Genomic DNA, 13425 nt, shown 5'->3' with positions numbered 1-13425 from the left:
CTAAAATATACTTCAGTACCAAAAATAAAAGTGTAAATAATAATTTTAAAATCCTTATGTTAAGCAATAGAGATGTAACAATTTTCTTGTTTTTTATTTTATTTACGGATATCCAGACATAATTTACAAAAGAAGCATGTGTTTTTAGTGAGTCTCTTTATAAGTATGTGAATTGGACCATTTTCCTGTCCTGTTAAGCATTCAAAATGTAACGAGTACTTTTGGGTGTCTTGGAAAATGTATGTAATTAAAAGTACATTATTTTCTTTAGAAATGTAGTGAAGTAAAAGTCAGTTGTCAAAAATATAAAAAGTAAAGTACAGATACTACTGAAGTAGTACTTTAAAGTATGTTTACTTAAGTACTTTGCACCGCTGCCTATATGCAAACCTTTAAAATAATTTTAACTCTATTACCCATCTTGTTGACAATTCTACCAATGACACCATTCATAAAATATGCCAACATGTCAACATTTCACTGTGATATGTGTATTATTTGATACAATTTGAGCTTACTTTGATCATCTCATCTCGCTACTCTAAAGGAGACGAACACTGCCATGCTAAAAACCAAATAAATATTGTCTTGTAATTTCACCTCTCCATATTTTTTATTTTCTTGTCTACATGTTTTTGTGTTCTATGTTGTTATGTACCAATTCGGCACAACACATGAAGTTCCCTCCCAGGAAATAATTGGAACGTTATATGCACTGTTTAGTAGGGGAATATTTGTGTATGTATATTCTTACATGGTGTGTTGTCTTTATTCCATCGTTTATATGTTTTCCTCATTGTGTTTGTGTCATGTGATGAACTTAATGTAACTAAAATGTTTATTACAGTATAAGCAGTGCATTGGCCAGATGCCTCATCTGGGCCAGTGATTATACTGCTTAGAGAAAAGTATTTAATCTTTCTCAATGAATTATTGGATATTGAATTAGTCTCAAAAGGCTAATATTCAAAGAATGATATGCTAAATCCTTACACAGGTAAAGATCAGGGGGAAATGCAATTACAAAATTAGCAGGTTCTGAAGATGTCTAAGCAGGCAATGTTTTGAGTGTTGCATGTGTACAATGCATCTGACTTACATTCAGGTCTTAAAGGGATAGTCTTTCTATGCTTGCTAATGAGTGCCCAATTTATTAGTAGCCTATATGATTGTAACATTTATCCAAATCTGTTGCATGTTTGGTTGCAACAGAGCAAAATGTTAATATGTGTATAACATAGATTACAGCCTACCTATTACTATTTTGTGTAATTAATATCATTTTGAGTTTTTCCGTAATGAGAATGAACAACATGCTATATATGCAGTGCTAATAAGTGTCTGCCTATACAATAACATCCCAGGTATTATTACCTGCACTGTACATACTGGGCCTTACATTTCTAAGATGAGCTATGCTTTCCTTGTTCAGTGTCACTGTCATTATACGTGTATTTGATGTACATTCAAACATGAAAAGTCTTTTTGGAGCAAAATGATTGGTGTTGCATAATAATCGATATGATTTACTGCATGTATATAGCCTAGAAACTGCTCAAAGTGCTTTTATTATTATAAGAAGGGATAGCTGAGATTGGTGCAGAAAGTAGGTGTTTTGTTACATATCAAATAAAATATGTTCAATGTTTTCAGCAGACCCCCCAAAAACACTTTACAAATAGTTTAAAAAGTTTATGCCTGACCATTGCCAAGTTATATGCCATAGCTATGATTGTACAAAGATTTAAAAGTTAATGATCCAGACTGAATCTGCCTATGTCATTTTGACTAATTTCATATGATATATTTTATATTAGTTTTTATGTGCTATGAAAAGATATAGATAGTAATAGTTAATAGCTAATATATCTGACTTTTTTAATTGAGCCATTCTCTCAATGTACAGCAAACAGTATGTTTGAAATATCCTGAATGTAAACTTTATAGCTTTCCCCTCCCTTAACTGTAAATAGATAATTGCTTACAACTGTATAAATGGTTCTGGTAGTCCTCTTTTTTATTGGTAGTTATAGGGTATAGTAGAAAAGTATGTTTTATGAACTGCATCAGTTGTTTTCTGGCTTTCTCATTATGTTTGTTAACCCAGTGTTTTAGTAATAAGCCATATATATAGCTGTCAAAACGTTTATATTAAAAGTGATGTTGAAATTAGAGAAACAGATTATATTTTAGTTTCAGATGTCTTACAATGTTTATAAGCAAAGCTGCTGTGCATCTTGAATGAACGCAGTCATGTTCCCCATAGTCTTTATGCTGCTTGACGATCCGTATTGTACGTTTTCTGTTCTATATCAGATGTATGTTTCCTTAACACTGTGGCATTTTCATCTCTATTTTTCCAGGCAAAACTTGTATTTTTAAACTAGCAATGAATCATAAACAAAGAATTCTACAGTTATTGTCATTTTTGTGTACAATCTTTCTGCAATTCATTTGACATACCGTAGGTACATTTCAATACTTCAGTCATCCTTATCCAGAACATCAGTTTAAATCAGTTTCATGGTTTTTATTATGTTGCTTCCTCTATTGGTTGTTGGCAAGCTACAGTGGGCATAGTCACTGATGCCTCTCGTTAGACCGTGATGGGAAAATAGAAATCAGCAGACCCTAAGAGTCCGTGACTCATACTACAGTAGGTTAAAGAAATATCTTAACCTAGGCTATAGTACCCCAACCCTCTCTCACTCCTCCCCCCTCTCCTCCTGCCTAACTCATCAATGAGGTGACCATTTCTGTTATCCTTTCTTCGTGTACATATTTTACCACAGCTTCACCTATTACAGACAAACTCAGTGACACCTCACACACATTCTTGTTTAACTAAACTTGTGGGGACACACAATTCAGTCCCATTCAAAATCCTATTTTGCCTAACCCTTAACCTTAACCCGAAAACCTAACCTTAAGCCTAACAGGCTGACTACACTGCTCGCATCGCGTGCGCGAGGGTTGCAAAAACAAATTTAGAAATCTTTATTATTCAATTATTGCACCCACACTGCTTGCACACGCCAACGAGCGTCTGCATTGCCAAGGGCTAACAGGCTGACTACACCGCTCGTGTCGTGTGCGCGAGCGTTACAAAATACATTTTGAAATCTATGTTATTCAATTATTGCACCCACACTGCTCGCACACGCCAACGAGCGTCTGCGTTGCCAAGGGCTAAACAGAAATCAGTTATATTTCTGATGCAGATCGCGCTGCAAGTCCTGCCTCTCCCATCTCCTCATCGGTTTATAGAAGCAGGTACCCATGTGCCATCTCCTCATTGGTTATACCCAGTGACGGTAATGCACCTAATTTATGAAATTTGCCAATCGCAATATAAAGTCAAGAGAAGAAAAAGCCTGGAAGGAGGAGAGATGACTAGAAACGATTTGGTTGACGTTTTTTTTGTGTGGATTAATTGGCAGAGTAGAGGACCTTGTGAATTTCAGGTAAAATAACAACTCAATGTTTACATCCCAGGACAAATTAGCTAGCAAAAGCAAGCTAGCTAAATAGGACAAATTAGCTAGCAAGTGCAAGCTAGCTAACTAAATTGCCATACATGTGTAATGCTTTTCGACCTGTCCCCAAATTAACATAATTGGTTCAGAGTTTGTTTTGATATTTTAACCTGCGTGTCGTGATCGACAAAATACATTTGCGTACGATGGCGCACGAGTGCAGCCGGTTTGGGTTCCATGTAATTCTAACCCTAACATTCATTCTAACCTTAACCCTTAACCCCCTAGAAATTGCATTTGACCTAGTTCAATTTTAATTGGTTTACTATTCCCACAACTATAGTTAAAAACGTACACATACACACACACACTTACAACCCCACCCTTCCCTCAAACAAATAACAACAAAGGGTTCACTATAGCCCTGTAAGCCCCGTTGCCAGGAGACAGCAGGTTTGGAGCCTAATTTTGGTGGCAGGACTCGCTGGAGGAGGACTCTGTAAATGCACCCTGTATTCAGGAAGTCTCTGCCTATGACATCATAACACGTGTGAGAAAACACAGCATGTGGACTAGATGGGCTCGATAGCTGGATGAGAGTTTTTCACCCACACTCTTAAGAGACATGCCGTGGCCTGTGACTCATGTGCCCTTTCTTTCCAAATGGGTCAATAATGAGATCAGACCGCTATAGTACTGATTGACTACGTGAGATTGATCCAGAACAAACTAATCATGAGAGCCTTAAAGTGATTGGAATTTCATTCATTACACTCTGATGTCATTACTTGACTCCGTAGACTGTAATATTATTGAGTTAGCCTTACGCAAAATTTTAAATACATCACCATTACATCACCATTACCCACACGGAAAATAATCATGAAAATCAAATACGAATCTTGTATGGCAGAAGAAGATTTGGACAAAAATCTAATAAGGATCTGGTAAGATTTTGTATGTTTTCATTAAATGTCAGGGGTGTATTTGTATGCTATAAGAAAAATACTATATTTGTATGCAGTGCCTTCGGAAAGTATTCAGACCCCTTGACTTTTTCCACATTCTGTTATGTTACAGCCTTATTGTAAAATTCATTAAAAAAAATAAAAATAATCAGCAATCTACACACAATACCGCATAATGACGAAGCAAAAATAGGTTTTAAAAATTGTTGCAAGTGTATTAAAGATAAAAAACAGAAATACCTTATTACCATAAGTATTCAGACCCTTTGCTATGAGACTCGAAATTGAGCTCAGGTGCACATTGTTTCCATTTATCATCCTTGAGATGTTTCTACAACGTGGCAAATTCAATTGATTGGACATGATTTGTAAAGGCACACACTTGTCTATATAAGGTCCCACAGTTGACAGTGCATGTCAGAGTAAAAACCAAGCCATGAGGTCAAAGGAATTGTCCGTAGAGCTCTGAGACAGGATTGTGTCGAGGCACAGATATGTGGAAGTGTACAGCATTGAAGGTCTGCAGCATTGAAGGTCCCCAAGAACACAGTGGCCTCCATCATACTTAAATGGAAGAAGTTTGGAACCACCAAGACTCTTCCTAGAGCTAGCAGCCCGGCCAAACTGAGCAATTGGGGAAAAGGGCCTTGGTCAGGGAGGTGACCAATAACTCAATGGTCACTCTGAGAGCTCTAGAGTTCCTCTGTGGAAATGGGAGAACCTTCCAGAAGGACAACCATTTCTGCAGCACTCCACCAATCAGGCCTTTATGGAAGAGTGGTCAGACTGAAGCTACTCCTCAGTAAAAGGCACATGACAGTCAATTTGGAGTTTGCCAAAAGGCACCTTAAAGACTGTCAGACCATGAGAAACAAGATTCTCTGGTCTGATGAAACAAAGATTGAACTCTTTGACCTGAAAACTAAGCATCACGTCTGGAGGAAACTTGGCATCATCCCTACGGTGAAGCATGGTGGTGGCAGCCTCATGCTGTGGGGATGTTTTTCAGCAGCAGGGACTGGGAGACTAGTCAGGATCGAGGCAAAGATGAACAGTGCAAAGTACAGAGAGATACTTGATGAAAGCCTGCTCCAGAGCGCTCAGGACCTCAAACTGGGGTGAAGGTTCACCTTCCAACAGGGCAACGACCTTGAGCACACAGACGGAGTGGCTTCGGGATAAGTCTCTGAATGTCCCTGAGTGGCCCAGCCAGAGCCCGGACTTGAACATGATCAAACATTTCTGGAGAGACCTGAAAATAGCTGTGCAGCAACGCTCCCCATCCAACCTGACAGAGCTTGAGAGGATCTGCAGAGAAAAATTAGAGAAACTCCCGAAATACAGGTTTGCCAAGCTTGTAGCCTCATACCCAAGAAGACTCAATCCTGTAATTGCTGCCAAAGGTGCTTCAACAAAGTACTGCGTGACGGGTCTGAATACTTATTTAAATTTCAGTTTTTGTTTTGTCATTATAGGGTATTGTGTGTAGATTGATGAGGGGGAAAAACTATTTAATCAATTTTAGAATAAGTTTGTAACGTAACAAAATGTGGAAAAGTCAAGGGGTCTGAATACTTTCCGAAGGCACTGTATGCACCGAGTGTAGCAAACATTAAGAATACTTTCCTAATATTGAGATGCATCCCCCCCACCCCCCTCAATTTGTTGTGGCATGTGCATTACAAAAGCGCTGCACAGGGATGCTGGCCCATGTTGGCTTCAATGCTTGTCACAGTTGTGTTAAGTTGTACACACAGTACACACAGGAAATTGGTAAGCATGAAAAACCCAGCAGCGTTGCAGTTCTTGACAAAAACATGTGCGCTTGGCACGATGTTCAAAGCACTTAAATCTTTTGTCTTGCCCATTCACCCTCTGAATGGCACAATACACAATCCATGTCTCAATTGTCGCAAGGCTTACAAATCCTTTATCCTGTCTCCTCCCCGTCATCTACAATGATAGAAGTGGATTTAACATCAGTAAGGGACCATAGCTTTCACCTAGATTCACCTGGCCTGCCTATGTTATGGAAAGAGCTGGTGTTCTTAATGTTTTGTATACTCAGTCTGCATTTTCATATTCAGGTATGAGTTTCCATGGTTAAGGCTGGGCAGCTCCTCCTACTGAACAGTTGATTAATCTACAGCTATGCCTTTGTCTCCCATCCATGTTTTTAACCAAGCCCAGCCTATGCCTGGACTCAGCCCTTAACCATGGTATATTGGCCATTGTGGCGTACACCAGGGGGAGACTCGTCGAGGCCTTGTGACAGACAGTGTATACATCACAAGGCAATGGCTCCATCTGCTGGATGTGCCAGGTCTCGACAGGTTCTCCGGCCAGGACTAATTGGGGCTGATTGGGAGTTTGTGAGTAATCAAGGGTTAATTGATCACCAGCTGTGCAAGGCCCATAAAGCTGCCAGAGGGCAGCACCAAGGGAGAGTGGGGTAGGTGGTGGGGAAAGAAAGGACTCCCGTATAGTTGGGGATGGTTACAGAGGTAACAGGAGTGAGTGTAGTTTTGATCCCGACCGGATACAGCAAGACCCGGAGCCCAGAAGACGGTATCCCGGAGAGGGTCTCATGGGGGACATCTATCCTTTTCTTTTGATTTATTAATTAAATAAACACCCTTGAAACAGAGCTATTCCTATTCTGTCTGATCTTTGTAAACATCTTGACCAAACCCCCTGGTCTGCCACACCATATATCACACCATATATCACAACCCCATGAGGTGCCTTATTACTATCATAAACGTAATTAGAGCCGTAAAAATAAATGTTTTGTCATACCTGTGGTATACGGTCTGATACACCACATCTGTCAGCCAATCAGCATTCAGAGCTCGAACCACCAAGTTTATAATAAAAATGATATAATACAATGTTTTACTAATGTCACCGGATAGGCACAGTGACGTGTTGTTTTATAGGGTCAGCCATATCGTGAGAATGATTGTTGAGAGATCTCCACTAAATAGATCCACTGCTGCTATGTCATTCCTCAACCTCCTCTCCCTCCTCACATCCTCCCCCTCTCCCTCCTTCTCTCCTGTTCTTCCTCTTCTCCACTCCTCTCCTCATAATCCTCTTCCTGTCCTCCTCCCTCCCTCCTCCTCCTCCCTCCCTCCTCCTCCTCCTCCTCACTGGCAGACTTTCCTTATTTTTCAATAAGTTTCACATTGCCTGCGTCAATGATGTCAGACAGTGGCATGCAAAGCTTAATTTACATGTCTTATGTATGTTTTTTATATAATACAATGTTACCCACCCATATAAGTCGGACACTAAAATAATCTTCTATGAATCTTCTAAGTGTATTTGATGGCGTACATATTAGGTAGAACATATAAGAATATTGTTAAATTCTTCTATACCTTTTTCATATGGGTATCAATGACACTTTCAGTGCAAATCAAATGTTTAAGAAAATATGTATCTGATTAGTGTGCTTGGTATGATATAGTAAATGTAATAGAAATGTAAGTAATGAAGATATAAACTTTTGTTTTTACATTACTTGATAGTCAATGGCAATCAATAGTACATTTTCAGTTTGTTATCCGAGCTTGGTCAGGTACGACGGGTCAGGTAAGTTACTACTCAGACCAACTCAGAGGCCAGAATTTCTGTCTATAAAAATGGCAGGGCCCTTGACCAACAGTGATGGCCTGTTGGTGTAATGTTGTGATTGTTGTCCAGTGGCAAATGCACTCCTCACAAACCTGCATCGTGTTCTCCCTCAGAGACGTTAGTCAGTTTCCTGCAGGGCAGCCATACACGTGCATGTAAGATGTGTACACATACAACACTAAACTGTGGAAAAGTTAGTTAGCCTTTACAAATGATTTAATGATTTAATTCACAAAAATGATCCATTATGAATACCAGCGGTGTAAAGTAATTCAGTAAAAATACTTTGAAGTACTACTTCTGTAGGGAGGTCATATAGGCACGTGTGGAGTCCACACACTACTGAGCCTCATTTTGACTTCTTTTAAGGACATTACATCAAAGTTGGATCAGCCTGTAGTGTGGTTTTCCACTTTAATTTTGAGTGTGACTCCAAATCCAAACCTCCATGGGTTGATAAATTTGATTTCCATTGATAATTTTTGTGTGATTTTGTTGTCAGCACATTCAACTATGTAAAGAAAAAGTATTTAATAAGAATATTTCATTCATTCAGATCTAGGATGTGTTATTTTAGTGTTCACTTTATTTTTTTATCCAGTGTATATACACTACCGTTCAAAAGTTTGGAGTCACATAGAAATGTCCTTGTTTTTGAAAGAAAACAAACTGGCATTCATTAGAGTATCTGGAGCATCAGCATTTGTGGGTTTGATTACAGGCTCAAAATGTCCAGAAAATAAGCACTTTCTTCCGAAACTCGTCAGTCTATTCTTGTACTGAGAAATGAAGGCTATTCCATGCAAGAAATTGCCAAGAAACTGAAGATCTCGTACAATGCTGTGTACTACTTCCTTCACAGAACAGCGCAAACTGTCTTTAACCAGAATAGAAAGAGGAGTGGGAGGACCCAGTGCACAACTGTGCAAGAGGACAAGTACATTAGAGTGTTTAGTTTGAGAAACAGATGCCTCACAAGTCCTCAACGGGCAGCTTCCTTAAATAGTACCCGCAAAACACCAGTCTCAACAGTGAAGAGGCGACTCCGGGATGCTGGCAGAGTTCCTCTGTCCAGTGTCTGTGTTTTTGAGACTCTTCCAAGGGCAAAAGTGGGGGAGGGTGCAACTCAACTTTAGGAAGGTGTTCTTAATGCTTGGTATACTCACTGTATATGCAATCTCCACATACACAAACAAACATTATGGGAAGAATAATCAGATACACAATGACACACAATTTCTCCCCTGTAATTAAACTATTGCATTTGCCTGATCAGTCCATGGCCACAGTTGTGTATATAAGCATACAGAAGAGTGAACACAATGTCACACACTTATTATCCTTTGAGCTATTTCATTTGTCCTATCTATTGGTCCTATTTATGTGCTTTAATACTGTACTGTTTTATTACTGTACTGTAGGTCTGCTGTTAAAATGGTTCATTATTATCGTGGAAATATTGTTGCCTGACAACTCAAACTGAACTCTTCCGCTGCTCTATACCCACTGCATACTTCAGTCTAAGACTGCCATTGTTGAAGTCTTTTGTGGTGATGTCAAAAGGGGTGTTCTAAAAAACAAAGTAATCGGCAATTGGATCGTCTCTATCCAATCAGAGGATCAAAGTCAATGACAAAGAACATTTTTAAAATGCTGCTTTACCCACGTCTGTCCTGGCTCTAGCCCAACCCATCGGTTCTGTCATGACGTTGGCCTGAGTGGGGGAGATTTATGAACCCCGTAAATACCTTTCCCCTTTTTCCTCTCTCTTCTCTACTGATGTGGCTATTGAAAATCATTTTGTTAACAAAGAGCATCTGGTGACATCAAAAGATGGGAACGGACCCATATTTCGGTAATCCAACCAGCTGAAAATATGCTTTGGTACTAAATGAATATGATGCCAGATCAGTTGGCGTCTGAGACATTATTACTGATGATAGGACGACATAAACTGTATCTTGGAACATAGAATTGTTGTGCAATTTAAATATAAAACTATTTGTGAAAAGATTAATTGTAATCTTAGCTTCCTAATGAAAGAATTGGATTTTCATGAGTGAACTATGCTCAACTCAGTGGCCCAGCCCATGTGAACAGACATTGGTTATAAACTATGAAACAAGTCCTTCTCTCCCCTCCCTTGATGAAAATGTAACTTCCTGTTCCAAGGGCGTGTGAACTTGAGGTCCCCACGTTGAAAGGACAAAGACCACCTGCAGAACTAAGCCAACCTTGGAGAACCTAACGAAATTAGCATCGAATTTCAATGTGAAGGTGACGACCTACATGCCGGAAGGATGAATTTTGACTATACCAGCCAGAATATAGCATGAGCATATAGTATGGCAACTTGGTATGAACTTTGAACTCTTATTCACTAAAGAAGTGTTACCCACTCCCCCCGCTAAACGTTGGCTAGGAGAGGACAGAAAGAGTATACATTCTACCACACTCCACCACTAGACAGTCTTCAGAGGACCAGAGATCCATGCTGGACAACCCGGCCTACGATCTACGACGAATCTACCGAAGCGCAGCTCAGAGTAAATATTCATTGCATTCTCCTTTTTCAAATGGGTGGTAATTTAGAATGCATAAGATACTGTATTTACGATAGCATAGCTTCTCCCTTTGTTACTCAGTCTTCCCGCTCTTTCACTCAAACCCAATCCCCTTTCCTTTGTGTAACCAGCCGTCATGTTGGCTCCGTCCACCAAGGACGTTTTATGACATAATTTGTAATCAATGTATGATCCATTCTGTGTATATGTAATTCTGTGTGATTAGTTAGGTATTTAGTAAATAAATAATTAAACCAAAGGTTGTATTGCTGATTCAACTTGTTAGCCAGGGTACGTGAAGATAACCAATAATTTACAACTTTTAGATGAGACTAATGTGACGCGTAGAGAACACAGGGAACCCAAGAGCAGACTTAGATGCGGAAGCAGGGATGAATGAACCAAAATGTTTATTGTACACAGAGAGATATGGAGTGCAGAACCGGATGAGTTGCAGAAAACCCTGAAGTTGTAGAGTGAGGTTGAAGTTGCCTGAGTGAACAGGGTAAACAGGTCCTGAGGGGAATCCAAGGTGGTGATGGTGAGTGAAGTCCCGAGCAAGGTGGTTGGGTGGTGAGATGTGGTACAGGAGACAGGATCCAGAGACAGAGCGGTAACTGCAATGAGAGGACAAAACAGTGTACGGCAGGGAAACAAGCACAGCAGGGCAATAGGATCTTGAGAACTGACAAAAGGCTAGGATAGCGACTGACTGAGCAGAGTTTACGATCTGGCAGAGTGGAGGTGGCAGGAATGAGTATATGTAGAGGTCTTGATTATGGGACGATTTGCAGCTGGTAGGAGAGAGAGAGAGAGAGAGAGAGAGAGAGAGAGAGAGAGAGAGAGAGAGAGAGAGAGAGAGAGAGAGAGAGAGAGAGAGAGAGAGAGAGAGAGAGAGAGAGAGAGAGAGAGAGAGAGAGAGAGAGAGAGAGAGAGAGAGAGAGAGAGAGAGAGAGAGAGAGAGAAATAGAGAGAGAGAGCTCAGTTGGTAGAGCATGGCGCTTGTAACATGGCGCTTGTAACGCCAGGGTAGTGGGTTCGATCCCCGGGACCACCCATACGTAGAATGTATGCACACATGACTGTAAGTCGCTTTGGATAAAAGCGTCTGCTAAATGGCATATATTATTTTATATATTAGAGAGAGAGAGAGAGAGAGAGAGAGAGAGAGAGAGAGAGAGAGAGAGAGAGAGAGAGAGAGAGAGAAATAGAGAGAGAAATAGAGAAATAGAGAGAGAGAGAGAGAGAGAGAGAGAGAGAGAGAGAGAGAGAGAGAGAGAGAGAGAGAGAGAGAAATAGACAAATAGAGAGAGAGAGAGAGAGAGAGAGAGAGAGAGAGAGAGAGAGAGAGAGAAATAGAGAGAGAAATAGAGAAATAGAGAGAGAGAAATAGAGAGAGAGAGAGAGAGAGAGAGAGAGAGAGAGAGAGAGAGAGAGAGAGAGAAATAGAGAGAGAAATAGAGAAATAGAGAGAGAAAATAGAGAGAGAGAGAGAGAGAGAGAGAGAGAGAGAGAGAGAGAGAGAGAGAGAGAAATAGAGAAGAGAGAGAGAGAGAGAGAGAGAGAGAGAGAGAGAGAGAGAGAAATAGAGAGAGAAATAGAGAAATAGAGAGAGAGAAATAGAAGAGAGAGAGAGAGAGAGAGAGAGAGAGAGAGAGAGGGAGAGAGAGAGAGAGAGAGAGAGAGTATACAGGGGCAAAACTGCAGGTTAGGACGACACTGAATGAACACCAGAGGGCGTAGTGGGAGCAGCTGTGAATATTGACTGCTACTGACGTAAAATATTACTAGGTCTTTAAGAGTTTATTCGGAAGATAACAGCTCTATAAACATTATTTTGTGGTGCCCCGACTTTCTTGTTAATTATCTACCTGATTAGCCTAATCAGGTAATATTAAACCGAGAGAAGTTATTTTATAGTCATATCACTTAAATCGGCATAGCCAATTCCTAGGACCAATTAGAACGGTTCGAATGTATTTGCGTTCCAAAAAATTTCAGGAAGGTACTCAAATCCAGACTCATTGCGGAGAAGAAACGCTTGTGGATGTGGCGTTTGTCCGGCACAATCAGTTTGGGTAGCCAGGCAAGAAGATTCTGTGTTGAAATGTAAATGTAAAGGTAATATCCAATTGACCGTCTCCGTGTACGCGGGAACATGGCCTTAAATTTCAATCGAGCTACAGTATAAAGTAATACTTCCACGATACTTCCACTGTAAATATTCCTGACTCCCATGTAACTTGGAGATAGTTAATTTCTATACTGTAGTCCCCTGCTCCTGCTGTAAGGCTTGCATCCATGTTTAGCATAATGCTTCCATCGAGCTCCTTCAGTCTACCTCTACAGCCATGTGACTGATAATATGGGTGGGAGCATAGTGTTTGACAACATTCTGACTTTTTCCATGTGGGAAAAAGTTAAATACCAATTGGATGTCAATATTGCTACTCCTGTCTTCTCAGATCTCAGAAGCTATACAGTTTTCAAGAGGCTCTCTGTACCATATGATCCTGTAGTTTATGTACAATACCATATTTCAGTGAAGTCTTTCCTATTCTGAAATGTTTCAAAATTCTAAAAGGCACTAGCACATCTGCGCTATCTTGTTTCAATTGCATGGTAACAATTGAATAACGTCAAACAAAAGAGAAACCTGTGACATTTTTTAATGGCGGAAACGACCAAAAGGAGACCCATTGTCAATGAGAATGGACAGAACTGTCACGTCCTGACCTTAGTTCCTTTTTTTATGTCTCTATTTTGGTTTGGTCAGGG

The sequence above is a fragment of the Oncorhynchus keta genome, chromosome 28 (assembly GCF_023373465.1).
Source record: "Oncorhynchus keta strain PuntledgeMale-10-30-2019 chromosome 28, Oket_V2, whole genome shotgun sequence".
Lineage (NCBI taxonomy): Eukaryota > Metazoa > Chordata > Actinopteri > Salmoniformes > Salmonidae > Oncorhynchus > Oncorhynchus keta.
The sequence above is the reverse complement of the archived record's forward strand: the minus strand, read 5'-3'. Positions refer to the sequence as shown.